The 17,410-nt window shown below is 37.3% G+C and overlaps 1 pseudogene; it reads left to right on the top strand.

Moving 5' to 3' along the window:
- LOC124005984 overlaps positions 1 to 11,666 on the top strand; it is a 46,323-nt pseudogene extending 34,657 nt beyond the window's left edge.
- The last annotated feature ends 5,744 nt before the right edge of the window (positions 11,667 to 17,410 follow it).

The raw sequence follows: 17,410 nt of genomic DNA, 5'->3' as shown, positions 1-17,410 counted from the left end.
TGATTAGACTTGATTTGGAAAGGCACACCTGGGAAGGCACACCTGGAAAGGCACACCTGGGAAGGCACACCTGGAAAGGCACACCTGGAAAGGCACACCTGGAAAGGCACACCTGGAAAGGCACACCTGGAAAGGCACACCTGGAAAGCACACCTGGAAAGGCACACCTGGAAAGGCACACATGTCTATATAAGGTCCCACAGTTGACAGTGCATATCAGAGCAAAAACCAAGAGGTTGTAATGTGAATAAAGGGAAAAAGGCTATTTTTGAACATGGGGTGAGACATTCTTACTAATCTGGTAGAGAACCAGTTTGGATTTAATTATAACTTTTGTATGACTGAAGTTTTTTGTGAGAGGTCGAATGTTTTAATATTGAAACATATCTGCCCTCTGAATTCATATTTGTTATATAAATATGCCTGTTGAATGTTGTCTGGCTTGCCATTCCAAATCAAATGGAATACTTTCTAATGTTTTAATATTGAAACATATCTGCCCTCTGAATTCATATTTGTTATATAAATATGCCTGTTGAATGTTGTCTGGCTTGACATTCCAAATCAAATGGAATACTTTCTTCTCCTATAATGTCAGAGCAGGTCGCTAGGTGTCGTAGGCAAAACCATAAGCAAATAGATAAACTGGGAAATGACTAAAGAGTAAATCAGGGGAAACTGGGATGTGACTAAAGAGTTAATCAGGGTAAACTGGGATGTGACTAAAGAGTTAATCAGGGGAAACTGGGATGTGACTAAAGAGTTAATCAGGGTAAACTGGGATGTGACTAAAGAGTTAATCAGGGGAAACTGGGATATGATTAAAGAGTTAATCAGGGTAAACTGGGATATGACTAAAGAGTTAATCAGGGTAAACTGGGATATGACTAAAGAGTTAATCAGGGGAAACTGGGATATGACTAAAGAGTTAATCAGGGTAAACTGGGAAATGACTAAAGAGTAAATCAGGGTAAACTGGGAAATGACTAAAGAGTTAATCAGGGTAAACTGGGATATGATTAAAGAGTTAATCAGGGTAAACTGGGATATGATTAAAGAGTTATTCAGGGTAAACTGGGATGTGACTAAAGAGTTAATCAGGGTAAACTGGGATATGACTAAAGAGTTAATCAGGGTAAACTGGGATATGACTAAAGAGTTAATCAGGGTAAACTGGGATATGACTAAAGAGTTAATCAGGGTAAACTGGGATATGACTAAAGAGTTAATCAGGGATAACTGGGATATGACTAAAGAGTTAATCAGGCTGAGTTTTCCACAAATAGACATGTATTTCCATTTCCATGGTAGCAAAATCATGTGGAGACGCAGGGTGTTAGGAAGCAGGTGCAGTTGTAGAGTTTAGTGTAAATTAACCCATAATGATACAAAACCAAGAGAAGCATCTAGACATGACCGGAAATGACAGAGTGCAATATATATATATATAGGGGGCATAATCAGGGAAGTGATAAGGTCCAGGTGTGCCTAATAATGAAGGGTTGCCAGGTGTGTTTGGGGATGGGTTGGCAGGTGTGCCTAATAATGAAGGGTTGCCGGGTGTGTGTAGGGATGGGTTGCCAGGTGTGCCTAATAATGAAGGGTTGCCGGGTGTGCCTAATAATGAAGGGTTGCCGGGTGTGTGTAGGGATGGGTTGCTAGGTGTGCCTAATAATGAAGGGTTGCCAGGTGTGTTTGGGGATGGGTTGGCAGGTGTGCCTAATAATGAAGGGTTGCCGGGTGTGTGTAGGGATGGGTTGCCAGGTGTGCCTAATAATGAAGGGTTGCCGGGTGTGCCTAATAATGAAGGGTTGCCGGGTGTGTGTAGGGATGGGTTGCTAGGTGTGCCTAATAATGAAGGGTTGCCGGGTGTGTGTAGGGATGGGTTGCCAGGTGCAAGCTCCAACAGTAATATCTCACTAAATGCTTGTGTGTATAGCTCCAACAATAATCTCCAACAGTAGTATCTAACTAAATGCTTGTGTGTATAGCTCCAACAATAATATCTAACTAAATGCTTGTGTTTATAGCTCCAACAATGCAGAAGTATCTAACTAAATGCTTGTGTTCCTAGCTCCAACAGTAATATCTAACTAAATTATTGTGTTCCTAGCTCCAACAGTGCAGTAGTATCTAACTAAATGCTTGTGTTTCTAGCTCCAACAATGCAGAAGTGTCTAACTAAATGCTTTTGTTTCTAGCTCCAACAATGCAGTAGTATCTAACTAAATGCTTGTGTTTCTAGCTCCAACAATGCAGTAGTATCTAACTAAATGCTTGTGTTTCTAGCTCCAACAGTAATATCTAACTAAATGCTTGTGTTTCTAGCTCCAACAGTAATATCTAACTAAATGCTTGTGTTTCTAGCTCCAACAATGCAGTAGTATCTAACTAAATGCTTGTGTTTCTAGCTCCAACAGTAATATCTAACTAAATGCTTGTATTTCTAGCTCCAACAGTAATATCTAACTAAATGCTTGTGTTCCTAACTCCAACAGTAGTATCTAACTAAATGCTTGTGTTTCTAGCTCCAACAGTGCAGTAATATCTAACTAAATGCTTGTGTTCCTAACTCCAACAGTAATATCTAACTAAATGCTTGTGTTTCTAGCTCCAACAGTAATATCTAACTTAATGCTTGTGTTCCTAGCTCCAACAGTGCAGTAATATCTAACTAAATGCTTGTGTTCCTAGCTCCAACAGTGCAGTAATATCTAACTAAATGCTTGTGTTCCTAGCTCCAACAGTGCAGTAGTATCTAACTTAATGCTTGTGTTCCTAGCTCCAACAGTGCAGTAGTATCTAACTAAGTGCCTGTGTTTCTAGCTCCAACAGTGCAGTAGTATCTAACTAAATGCTTGTGTTCCTAGCTCCAACAGTGCAGTAATATCTAACTAAATGCTTGTGTTCCTAGCTCCAACAGTGCAGTAATATCTAACTAAATGCTTGTGTTCCTAGCTCCAACAGTGCAGTAGTATCTAACTTAATGCTTGTGTTCCTAGCTCCAACAGTGCAGTAGTATCTAACTAAGTGCCTGTGTTTCTAGCTCCAACAGTGCAGTAATATCTAAATAAATGCTTGTGTTTCTAGCTCCAACAGTGCAGTAATATCTAACTTAATGCTTGTATTTCTAGCTCCAACAGTGCAGTAATATCTAACTTAATGCTTGTGTTCCTAGCTCCAACAGTGCAGTAATATCTAACTAAATGCTTGTGTTCCTAGCTCCAACAGTGCAGTAGTATCTAACTAAATGCTTGTGTTCCTAACTCCAACAGTGCAGTAATATCTAACAATTTACAACAATACAAACAAATCTAAAAGTAAAATGAATGGAATATTTAAATATTTGGAGGAGCAATGTTGGTGTGGCATTGACTAAATACAGTCAAACAGAAGACAGTATTTACATATGAGATGAGCAAAGCAGCATATAAACTTTATTAAAGTGACTAGTGATTCCAGTGATTCCATGTCTATGTATATGGGGCAGCAGCCTCTAAGGTGCAGTGTTGAGTAACCGGGTGGAGGCCAGCTGGTGATGGCCGTTTAACAGTCTGATGGCCTTGAGATATTAGCTGTTTTTCAGTCTCTCGGTCCCAGCTTTGATGCACCTGTACTGACCTCGCCCTCTGGATGATAGCGGGGTGAACAGGCAGTGGCTCGGGTGGTTGATATTGTTGATGATCTTTTTGGCCTTCCTGTGACATCAGGAGCTATAGGTTTTCTTGAGAGCATGCAGTGTAGCATGATGATTGGGTGTCCATATAGCTGTACCATAGTGTTTGCATTGCTACTAAGTAAACCTCAAATTGTTCTCCACTAATCCACCCGCTAAAACCTCCCCCTTCCCAAGTTTGGTTGTCGTCCCAGTGACTGGCAGACCACCCCTTTCCAGCTGGATCCCAGGTCGTCCCAGTGACTGGCAGTCCATCCCTTTCCAGCTGGATCCTAGGTCGTCCCAGTGACTGGCAGACCACCCCTGTCCACCTGGATCCCAGGTCGTCCCAGTGACTGGCAGACCCCTGTCCACCTGGATCCCAGGTCGTCCCAGTGACTGGCAGACCACCCATGTCCAGCTGGATCCCAGGTCATCCCAGTGACTGGCAGACCACCCATGTCCAGCTGGATCCGAGGTCGTCCCAGTGACTGGCAGACCACCCCTTTCCAGCTGGATCCCAGGTCGTCCCAGTGACTGGCAGACCATCTCTGTCCAGCTGGATCCCAGGTCGTCCCAGTGACTGGCAGACCACCCCTGTCCACCTGGATCCCAGGTCATCCCAGTGACTGGCAGACCCCTGTCCACCTGGATCCCAGGTCGTCCCAGTGACTGGCAGACCACCCATGTCCATCTGGATCCCAGGTCATCCCAGTGACTGGCAGACCACCCATGTCCAGCTGGATTCCAGGTTGTCCCGGTGACTGGCAGACCACCCATGTCTAGCTGGATCCCAGGTCGTCCCAGTGACTAGCAGACCACCCTGTCCAGCTGGATCCCAGGTCGTCCCAGTGACTAGCAGACCACCCTGTCCAGCTGGATCCCAGGTCGCCCCAGTGACTAGCAGACCACCCCCGTCCACCTGGATCCCAGGTCGCCCCAGTGACTAGCAGACCACCCTGTCCAGTTGGATCCCAGGTCATCCCAGTGACTGGCAGACCACCCCTGTCCAGCTGGATCCCTGGCGTCTGAGTGACTGGGAGCCATCCTTTATAAAGAGCTCCCAGTGACTGGCAGACCACCTCTGTTCAGCTGGATCCCTGGTGTCTGAGTGACTCGGAGCCATCCTTTATAAAGAGCTCCCAGTGACTGGCAGACCACCCCTGTCCAGCTGGATCCCTGGCGTCTGAGTGATTGGGAGCCATCCTTTATAAAGAGCTCCCAGTGCCACCCACATAACAGAAGCACATTAACTGCCACAAGCATTTCCAGCCCGCTCACCTCCATTGTATATAGTTATTCAAAAGTATATATAAAAAAATCTTACTTTATTTCCACAATTAATTAATAATATGCGCAATAATTTTGGCAGTTCATGCGAAGGATTGTTAACTATAACTAGGATTGGTATTACAAAAATTACATTTTTAGCAAGCGTTCACAATTATTATTCATCCTATATTTACCCCTTACATCATTACCTCATAGCAACAGATGTGGGAAACACACACACACTTTCCCCACAAACAACCACAAGCTCAGATGTTCAACAGATGTTCCATCCCCAAGCCTCAAGAGATAAGTTGTTTGAAAAGTCATGCAAAATTGAGCAAGAATGTGGAGATTTGATGAACCAATATGAAGTCCTAGAAGATGGAGATCAGATACACCCCTTTCCCCTGAAACACACACAGGCCACCCGTTGTGACCATTGTCAAGTCCTTGAAGATGGAGATCAGATACACCCCTTTCCCCTGAAACACAGACACACCGGTCCCCCGTTGTGACCATTTCCCCAAGCATCTCTGCAGTCAGACCTTTTAATCATTTTGTGCCACCGGGGCCACAATAGCTTACCCCCTCTCTGATTGTCCGAGTGTGAACCTCTCCCCAGGGGTTACTGCAGCTAGTGTTGCCAGCACTGCCACTGCCTGGGTGGGGGCCCCCCATCGGAATCCCCACCAGCTCGGTACAAGGTCGTCAAGGTTCTCATTAGCAGCTTTGAGAATTTCCTTGTATATTATGCTCTCCCATCAGGGGGCTCTGGCTTTGTAGAACCAACCCTGTCAGGCAGGCTCAGAACCACTGTAGAACCAACCCTGCCAGGGAGGCTCAGAACCACTGTAGAACCAACCCTGCCAGGGAGGCTCAGAACCACTGTAGAACCAACCCTGCCAGGCAGGCTCAGAACCACCCTGTAGAACCACCAACCCTGCCAGGCAGGCTCAGAACCACTGTAGAACCAACCCTGTCAGGCAGGCTCAGAACCACCAACCCTGTCAGGCAGGCTCTGAACCACCAACCCTGTCAGGCAGGCTCTGAACCACCAACCCTGTCAGGCAGGCTCAGAACCACCAACCCTGTCAGGCAGGCTCTGAACCACCAACCCTGTCAGGCAGACTCTGAACCACCAACCCTGTCAGGCAGGCTCAGAACCACCAACCCTGTCAGGCAGGCTCTGAACCACCAACCCTGTCAGGCAGGCTCTGAACCACCAACCCTGTCAGGCAGGCTCAGAACCACCAACCCTGTCAGGCAGGCTCAGAACCACTGTAGAACCAACCCTGCCAGGCAGGCTCAGAACCACCAACACTGTCAGGCAGGCTCTGAACCACCAACCCTGTCAGGCAGGCTCAGAACCACTAAGTGGAATAGGCAGCCAGCCAATGAGAGCCAGGCTGACTAGACAGCCAACCAATAGCAAACAGCCCGTGTGAATGTGTGAATCGGGTCCCTCCCCTTCCCCGGCTCAATGCCCCCCCCCCCCCTCTCTCAGCAGATTTTTATTTTTTATTATAGAAATTACTATAAGGTTTAACAGTAATTACATGATAAAATAATAACATTTGATGTGTCCTGTCTCTTGTCTCCACAGTGGGACCTACCACTCCAGGGATGAGAGCACAGACAGCGGTCTGAGTATGAGCAGCTACAGTGTCCCCCGAACCCCTGATGACTTCCTCAACAGTGTGGACAGTGTCCCCCGAACCCCTGATGACTTTCTCAACGGTGTGGACGAGATGGACACAGGTGAGACATACTAGCTCCAGTTAGCAGCATGGACCTGATGTTGAGATGGTCTGGTATCAGTCAGTATGTCTGATGATGTGATTAACTCACAGTGTTGTCAATACACTTCCAGTATCAGTGTCAATAAGTTATTCAATGGACTGGGCTGTTATTTAGTCAGGATCATTATGGGACAATATTAGGACATTACATCATAATACACTAGAACAACATCATAATACACTATAACAACATCATAATACACTATAACAACATCATAATACATTATAACATAATACATTATAACAACATCATAATACATTATAACATAATACATTATAACATAATACATTATAACATAATACACTAGAACAACATCATAATACATTATAACATAATACATTATAACAACATCATAATACATTATAACAACATCATAATACACTAGAACAACATCATAATACATAATACATTATACCACAACATCATAATACATTATAACATAATACATTATAATCATAATACATTATAAACATCATAATACACTAGAACAACATCATAATACACTAGAACAACATCATAATACACATTATAACAACATCATAATACATTATAACAACATCATAATACATTATAAACAACATCATAATACATTATAACATAATACATTACATCATAATACATTATAACATAATACATTATAACAACATCATAATACATTATAACATAATACATTATAACATAATACATTATAACATAATACACTAGAACAACATCATAATACATTATAACATAATACATTATAACATAATAACATCATAATACATTATAACAACATCATAATACATTATAACAAATCATAATACATTATAACAACATCATAATACACTAGAACATAATACATTATCATAATACATTATAACAACATCATAATACATTATAACATAAACATTATCATAATACATTATAACATAATACATTATAACAACATCATAATACATTATAACATAATACATTATAACAACATCATAATACATTATAACATAATACAACATAACATAATACATTATAACATAATACATTATAACATAATACATTATAACATAATTATAACAACATCATAATAATACATTATAACATAATACATTATCATAATACATTATAACAACATAATACATTATCATAATACATTATAACATAATACATTATAACATAATACATTATAACATTATAATACACTATAACAACATCATAATACATTATAACATAATACATTAACATAATACATTATAACAACATCATAATACATTATAACATAATACATTATAACATAATACATTATAACAACATCATAATACATAATACATTATAACAACATCATAATACATTATACATAATACATTATAACAACATCATAATACATTATAACAACATCATAATACATTATAACAACATCATAATACATTATAACATAATACATTATAACATAATACATTATAACATAATACATTATAACAACATCATAATACATTATAACATAATACATTATAACATAATACATAATACATTATAACAACATCATAATACATTATAACAACATCATAATACATTATAACAACATCATAATACATTATAACATAATACATTATAACATAATACATTATAACATAATACATTATAAGAACATAATACATTATAACAACATCATAATACATTATAACATCATAATACATTATATAACAAACATAATACATTATCATAATACATTATAACAACATCATAATACATTATAACATAATACATTATAACATAATACATTATAACATAATACATATAATAACATAATACATTATAACATAAACATTATAACAACATCATAATACATTATAACATAATACATTATAATCATAATACATTATAACAACATCATAATACATTATAACAACATCATAATACATACATTATAATCATAATACATTATAACAACATCATAATACATTATAACAACATCATAATACATTATAACAACATTATCATAATACATTATAACAAACATCATAATACATTATAACAACATCATAATAATACATAATATAACAAATCATAATACATTATAATCATAATACATTATATAACAACATCATAATACATTATAACATAATACATTATAACATAATACATTATAACAACATCATAATATTATTATACACATATAACAACATCATAATACATTATAACATAATACATTATAACATAATACATTATAACATAATAATACATTATAATAACATAATACATTATAACATAATACATTATAACAACATCATAATACACTATAACATAATACATTATAACAACATCATAATACATTATAACATATAACAACATCATAATACATTATAACAACATCATAATACATTATAACATAATAATACATTATAACAACATATAAACAACATCATAATACATTATAACATCATAATACATTATAACATAATATACTAACATCATAATACATTATAACATAATACATTATAACAACATCATAATACATTATAACAACATCATAATACATTATAACAACATCATAATACATTATAACATAATACATTATAACATAATACACTAGAACAACATCATAATACATTATAACATAATACATTATAACATAATACATTATAACATAATACATTATAACATAATACACTAGAACAACATCATAATACATTATAACATAATACATTATAACATAATACATTATAACAACATCATAATACATTATAACATAATACATTATAACATAATACATTATAACATAATACATTATAACATAATACATTATAACATCATTATAATACACTATAACATCATTATAATACACTATAACAACATCATAATACATTATAACATAATACATTATAACATAATACATTATAACAACATCATAATACATTATAACATAATACACTATAACAACATCATAATACATTATAACATAATACATTATAACAACATCATAATACATTATAACATAATACACTATCATAATACATTATAACATAATACATTATAACAACATCATAATACATTATAACATAATACACTATAACAACATCATAATACATTATAACATAATACATTATAACAACATCATAATACATTATAACATAATACATTATAACATAATACATTATAGCAACATCATAATACATTATAACATAATACATTATAACATAATACATTATAACATAATACATTATAACAACATCATAATACATTATAACATCATAATACATTATAACATAATACATTATAACATAATACATTATAACATAATACAACAACATCATAATACATTATCATAATACATTATAATCATTATAATACACTATAACAACATCATAATACATTATAACATAATACATTATAACATAATACATTATAACAACATCATATTATACATAATATATTATAACATAATACATTATAACATAATACATTATAACATAATACATTATAACAACATCATAATACATTATAACATAATACATTATAACATAATACATTATAACATAATACATTATAACATAATACATTATAACATAATACATTATAACAACATCATAATACATTATAACATAATACATTATAACAACATCATAATACATTATAACATAATACATTATAACAACATCATAATACATTATAACATAATACATTATAACAACATAATACATTATAACATAATACATTATAACAACATAATACATTATAATACATTAATAATTATAATAATACATTATAACAACATCATAATACATTATAACATAATACATTATAACAACATCATAATAATACATTATAACAACATCATAATACATTATAACATAATACATTATAACAACATCATAATACATTATAACAACATCATAATACATTATAACATAACATTATCATAATACATTATAACAACATCATAATACATTATAACATAATACATTATAACATAATACATTATAACATAATACATTATAACATAATACATTATAACATAATACATTATAACATAATACATTATAACATAATACATTATAACATAATACATTATAACATAAACATCATAATACATTATAACAACATCATAATACATTATAATCATAATACATTATAACATAATACATTATAACATCATAATACATTATAACATAATACATTATAACATAATACATTATAACAACATCATAATACATTATAACAACATCATAATACATTATAACATAATACATTATAACATAATACATTATAACATAATACATTATAACATAATACATTATAACAAATCATAATACATCATAATATAACATAATACATTATAATCATAATACATATAACAACATCATAATACATTATAACATAATATAACATAATACATTATAACAACATCATAATACATTATAACATAATACATTATAACATAATACATTATAACATAATACATTATAACATAATACATTATAACAACATCATAATACATTATAACATAATACATTATAACATAATACATTATAACATAATACATTATAACATCATTATAATACATTATAACATCATTATAATACATTATAACAACATCATAATACATTATAACATCATAATGCTTCATAACTTTACATAACACACCCATGTGGTTGTTTTGTCATAATCAGGGGACTCCCTGCCAGTCTCCATGGGAACACAGCCCAGTCATAATACATTTCCCTGACTACCTAATACATTATCATCCCGGGGACAGATGTAGACCATTATGGCACGCTGGAGAACAAGAGCATGGGCGTGGAGGGGGAAGAGCTAATGCCTAGTCTCCAGGAGGCCTTGAGCTCCGACATCCTAAACGACATGGAGTCAGTTCTGGCAGCCACCAAGATGGACAAGGAGAACTTCCTCACATGGTTATAGACCAAGCCGGACCTGGGCCTGCTCACTGATAAGCTATAGTATACAACATCGGTTTACAAACTGAACAACATCATAATACATTATAACATAATACATTATAACATAATACATTATAACAACATCATAATACATTATAACAACATTTTAACATAATACATTATAACATAATGCTTCTTGACCCACCAATTGATAATGGGTGTTTAATACATTATCATGGCCCACCAATTGAGATGGGTGTTTAGTCATGACCCACCAATTGAGATGGGTGTTTAGTCATGACCCACCAATTGAGGTGGGTGTTTAGTCATGACCCACCAATTGAGGTGGGTGTTTAGTCATGACCCACCAATTGAGGTGGGTGTTTAGTCATGACCCACCACACGATTCGAGCAGTGGAACAACATGCTCTGACCCGCAGGTATATAAGAGAGAGGAGCCTGGGATGAGCTCCTATGGGCTCTATAGGAGAGACACTGCTCTTCACTCCTATAGTCCACACATTTACCTGCTGCCTAGTCAAACTCTCAGACCAGTGAACGATGTGTATGTAAATAATACATTATAACATAATACATTATAACAACATCATAATACATTATAACAACATCATAATACATTATAACATAATACATTATAACAACATCATAATACATTATAACAACATCATAATACACTATAACAACATCATAATACATTATAACAAGTTGCCTTGATGAAAACAATCATATACACATTATAACAACATCATAATTTCCTCCTTCCTGGATATGAATGATATCTGTCATCGGGCAGCATACATGTTAACATGGCCGACCGAGGCACTGCTATCCTGTTGTTTCTATATCTTTCTTTTTGTTGTCTGTGTCTTCAAGGCTGGCCTGTGAACACACAATGTATTCAAAGGTCCCTGAATCTTTTCACACGGCTGGCATTCTCAATCTGTCCACCATCTTTACCTGGTGCTTGTTTGTTTCTCTACCACACCTTGACATCTAGGGTGTCTTACCTGCTGGGGTGCTCTCTTATCCCCCAACCCCCACATCTGATATCTGGCTGCCTGCCATCTACTCCTATCCATTATCGGCCCCAGGCTTCCTGATGTTAACAAACATCAATAGGGTTAGGGTTGTAACATGGGTTAGGGTTAGGGTTAAACCCCACATCTGAATCTTGGGGCTGGCATTCTCCTATCTACATCCATCTCCCCTAATACATTATAACAAATCATAATACCCCATCATAATACATTATAACTTCCTGACAATAGGGTTAGGGTTAGGGTTAGGGTTAGGGTTAGGGTTAACCCCACATCTGATCTGGGCGGCTGCCTGCCTCTACTCCTCTCCCCCTCGGCCCCAGGCTTCCTGACTACATTATAAGGGGTTAACACATCTGATCTGGGCGGGCCTAATACATTATAACAACCTATAACAAGGAGAACTCCTCTCATGGTTATAACCCTCGGCCCCAGGCTTCCTGACAATAGGGTTAGGGTTACATTATAAAAGGGTTAGGGTTAGGGTTAACCCCCCACATCTGATGGGTGGGTTACAATAGGGTTAGGGGGTTAACCCCACATCTGATCATATAATGGGTGCGGTCCTGACCCCCCTCTGGAACCCTCGGCCCCAGGTAATTCCTAATACATTATGACAATATTGGGTTAGGGGTTACTGCTCTTCACTAACAACCTATAGTCCACATTATAACATCATAATGTTTACCTGCTGCCTAGTCAAACTCTCCCGGGGACAGACCAGGAACAAGAGCATGGGCGTGTGTAGTCTGCCTTGATGACAAAACAATCATATTTTCCTCCTTCCTGTATACAACATACAAACTTTTTTGCTTCTTGTCATGGCCCAGCATAGTCATGAATGATATCTGTCATCAATTGAGATGGGTGGTTTTGCCATAGTCAAACACAGTGAACGATGTGTAGTTGCCCTTGGAAAACAATCATATTTTCCTCCTTCCTGGCATTGTCAATCGGGCAGCATGTTAATCTTTACCTGGTGCTTGTCTTGTTTCATGGCCTGACAATAGGGTTAGGGTTAGGGTTAACCCCACATCTGGGCGGCTGCCTGTTAACCTCCCCTCGGCCCCAGGCTTCCTAGGTTAGGGCTAGGGTTGGCACATCTGATCTGGGCGGCTGCCTGCCTCTTCTCCCCTCGGCCCCAGGCTTCCTGACAATAGGGTTAGGGTTAGGAATAGGGTTAACCCCACATCTGATCTGGGCGGCTGCCTGCCTCTACCCTCTCCCCTTGGCCCCAGGCTTCCTGACAATAGGGTTAGGGTTAGGGGTTGGTTAACCCCCATCTGATCTGGGCGGCTGCCTGCCTCTACTCCTCTCCCCTCGGCCCCAGGCTTCCTGACAATAGGGTTAGGGTTAGGGTTAGGGTTAGGGTTAACCCCACATCTGATCTGGGCGGCTGCCTGCCTCTACTCCTCTCCCCTCGGCCCCAGGCTTCCTGACAATAGGGTTAGGGTTAGGGTTAGGGTTAGGGTTAACCCCCACATCTGATCTGGGCGGCTGCCTGCCTCTACTCCTCTCCCCTCGGCCCCAGGCTTCCTGACAATAGCATTCATGCATTGTATTATCCTGCCTTTTTTTCTTTAATTCATGTATTTTACATTGTTGTTTTAAATAGGTTTTGTTTTTAATGATGAGCCTGAGAAAACCCAAAATGATATATCTGAAGTTGTGTAAAGAACTGTATTGATTTGGAAGGTTAGTTTAGGTACGTTAGGTTTAGAGCTTCGCCCCAAATGGCACATATTCCTGACATAGTACACTACTATGGCCCCTGGTAAGTAGTACACTAGATAAGGTATATGGTGCTATTTGGGACATAACCGAGGTTACACAAGCTAGAGTCCCAGTTAGGACATGTTAGCTCTGTGTGGTGGTGATGGGGGATGGGCTGTTGCCTTGCGCCTGGGCCGGGGACCTCGTATACTATATACTCAGTGGTGAAAAAAGGACCCAATTGTCATACTTGAGTAAAAAGTAAAGATACCTTAATAAAAAATGTCTCAAGTAAAAGTGAAAGTCTATCAGTTAAATACTACTTGAGTAAAAGTGAAAGTCACCCAGTTAAATACTACTTGAGTAAAAGTCACCCAGTTAAATACTACTTGAGTGAAAGTCACCCAGTTAAATACTACTTGAGTAAAAGTGAAAGTCACCCAGTTAAATACTACTTGAGTAAAAGTCACCCAGTTAAATACTACTTGAGTAAAAGTGAAAGTCACCCAGTTAAATACTACTTGAGTAAAAGTCACCCAGTTAAATACTACTTGAGTGAAAGTCACCCAGTTAAATACTACTTGAGTGAAAGTCACCCAGTTAAATACTACTTGAGTGAAAGTCACCCAGTTAAATACTACTTGAGTGAAAGTCACCCAGTTAAATACTACTTGAGTAAAAGTCACCCAGTTAAATACTACTTGAGTAAAAGTCACCCAGTTAAATACTACTTGAGTGAAAGTCACCCAGTTAAATACTACTTGAGTGAAAGTCACCCAGTTAAATACTACTTGAGTAAAAGTCACCCAATTAAATACTACTTGAGTGAAAGTCACCCAGTTAAATACTACTTGAGTAAAAGTGAAAGTCACCCAGTTAAATACTACTTGAGTAAAAGTCTAAAAGTGTTTGTTTTTAAATCAACTTTAGTATCAGTAGTAAAAGTATAAATCACTTATAATTCCCTTTACATTAAACAAACCAGACCTCACCATTTTCTTGTTTTTTAATTTACAGATAGCCAGGGGTACACGCCAACATAATTTACAGATAGCCAGGGGTACACGCCAACATAATGTACAGATAGCCAGGGGTACACGCCAACATAATTTACAGATAGCCAGGGGTACACGCCAACATAATGTACAGATAGCCAGGGGTACACGCCAACATAATGTACAGATAGCCAGGGGTACACGCCAACATAATGTACAGATAGCCAGGGGTACAAGCCAACATAATGTACAGATAGCCAGGGGTACAAGCCAACATAATGTACAGATAGCCAGGGGTACACGCCAACATAATGTACAGATAGCCAGGGGTACAAGCCAACATAATTTACAGATAGCCAGGGGTACACGCCAACATAATGTACAGATAGCCAGGGGTACACGCCAACATAATGTACAGATAGCCAGGGGTACAAGCCAACATAATGTACAGATAGCCAGGGGTACACGCCAACATAATGTACAGATAGCCAGGGGTACACGCCAACATAATGTACAGATAGCCAGGGGTACACGCCAACATAATGTACAGATAGCCAGGGGTACACGCCAACATAATGTACAGATAGCCAGGGGTACACGCCAACATAATGTACAGATAGCCAGGGGTACACGCCAACATAATGTACAGATAGCCAGGGGTACACGCCAACATAATGTACAGATAGCCAGGGGTACACGCCAACATAATGTACAGATAGCCAGGGGTACACGCCAACATAATGTACAGATAGCCAGGGGTACACGCCAACATAATGTACAGATAGCCAGGGGTACACGCCAACATAATGTACAGATAGCCAGGGGTACACGCCAACATAATGTACAGATAGCCAGGGGTACACGCCAACATAATGTACAGATAGCCAGGGTACACGCCTTCAGCTCAGTTGTAGAGCAGATAGCCAGGGTAGTGGGTTCGATCCCCGGGACCACCCATACGCAGAATGTATGCACACATGACTGTAAGTCCCTTTGGATAAAAGCGTCTGCTAAATGGCATATATTATTATATTATTATTATTAACATAATGTACAGATAGCCAGGGGTACACGCCATCATAATGTACAGATAGCCAGGGGTACACGCCAACATAATGTACAGATAGCCAGGGGTACACGCCAACATAATGTACAGATAGCCAGGGGTACACGCCATCATAATGTACAGATAGCCAGGGGTACACGCCAACATAATGTACAGATAGCCAGGGGTACACGCCAACATAATGTACAGATAGCCAGGGGTACACGCCATCATAATGTACAGATAGCCAGGGGTACACGCCAACATAATGTACAGATAGCCAGGGGTACACGCCATCATAATGTACAGATAGCCAGGGGTACACGCCAACATAATTTATAAAAGATGCATGCGTGTTTACTGAGTCCGCCAAATCAGAGGCAGTAGGATGTTCTCTTGATAAGTTTGTGAATTAGACTATTTTCCTGTCCTGCTAAGAGAGTGCTTTTGGGTGTCAGGGAAAATGTATGGATTAAAAATTACATTATTTTATTTAGGAATGTAGTGAAGTAAAAGTATAAGTTGTCAAAAAAGTAAATAATAAAGTACAGATACCCCAAAAAACGACTTAAGTAGTACTTTAAAGTATTTTTACTTAAGTACTTTACACCACTGACTATACTATACAATATGATACATACATACTGCTGCTTGGCTGTGCCAGCATGTTTATACGTTTTTGTCAAATCAAGTGCTTTCAGTTGTATTTTTTGAGAGAAGAAGAGCAAGAAAATCTACACCAAGTAATAATACTAAATAATCTGTCTAAGAAGTTGTATTATTACCAAACAAACATCAAAAATACTCTCCTACTTATGTTAATGTCCAATAATCAATAGTATATTTCTGTTTTTATAAAAACGTGTTATTATTATGGGACTTCAGTAACACTTTACTTGACACCCAGCGTCATAACACGATCATAACAATGTCATAATATGTCTTAACAGCTGACATAACTTGTTATAACCTGTCATAACACTATCATGACCCATATATTT

Source organism: Oncorhynchus gorbuscha, linkage group LG19 (genome assembly GCF_021184085.1).
Source record: "Oncorhynchus gorbuscha isolate QuinsamMale2020 ecotype Even-year linkage group LG19, OgorEven_v1.0, whole genome shotgun sequence".
NCBI classification, from domain to species: Eukaryota; Metazoa; Chordata; class Actinopteri; order Salmoniformes; family Salmonidae; genus Oncorhynchus; species Oncorhynchus gorbuscha.
This window is presented reverse-complemented; position numbering and strand designations above follow the sequence as displayed.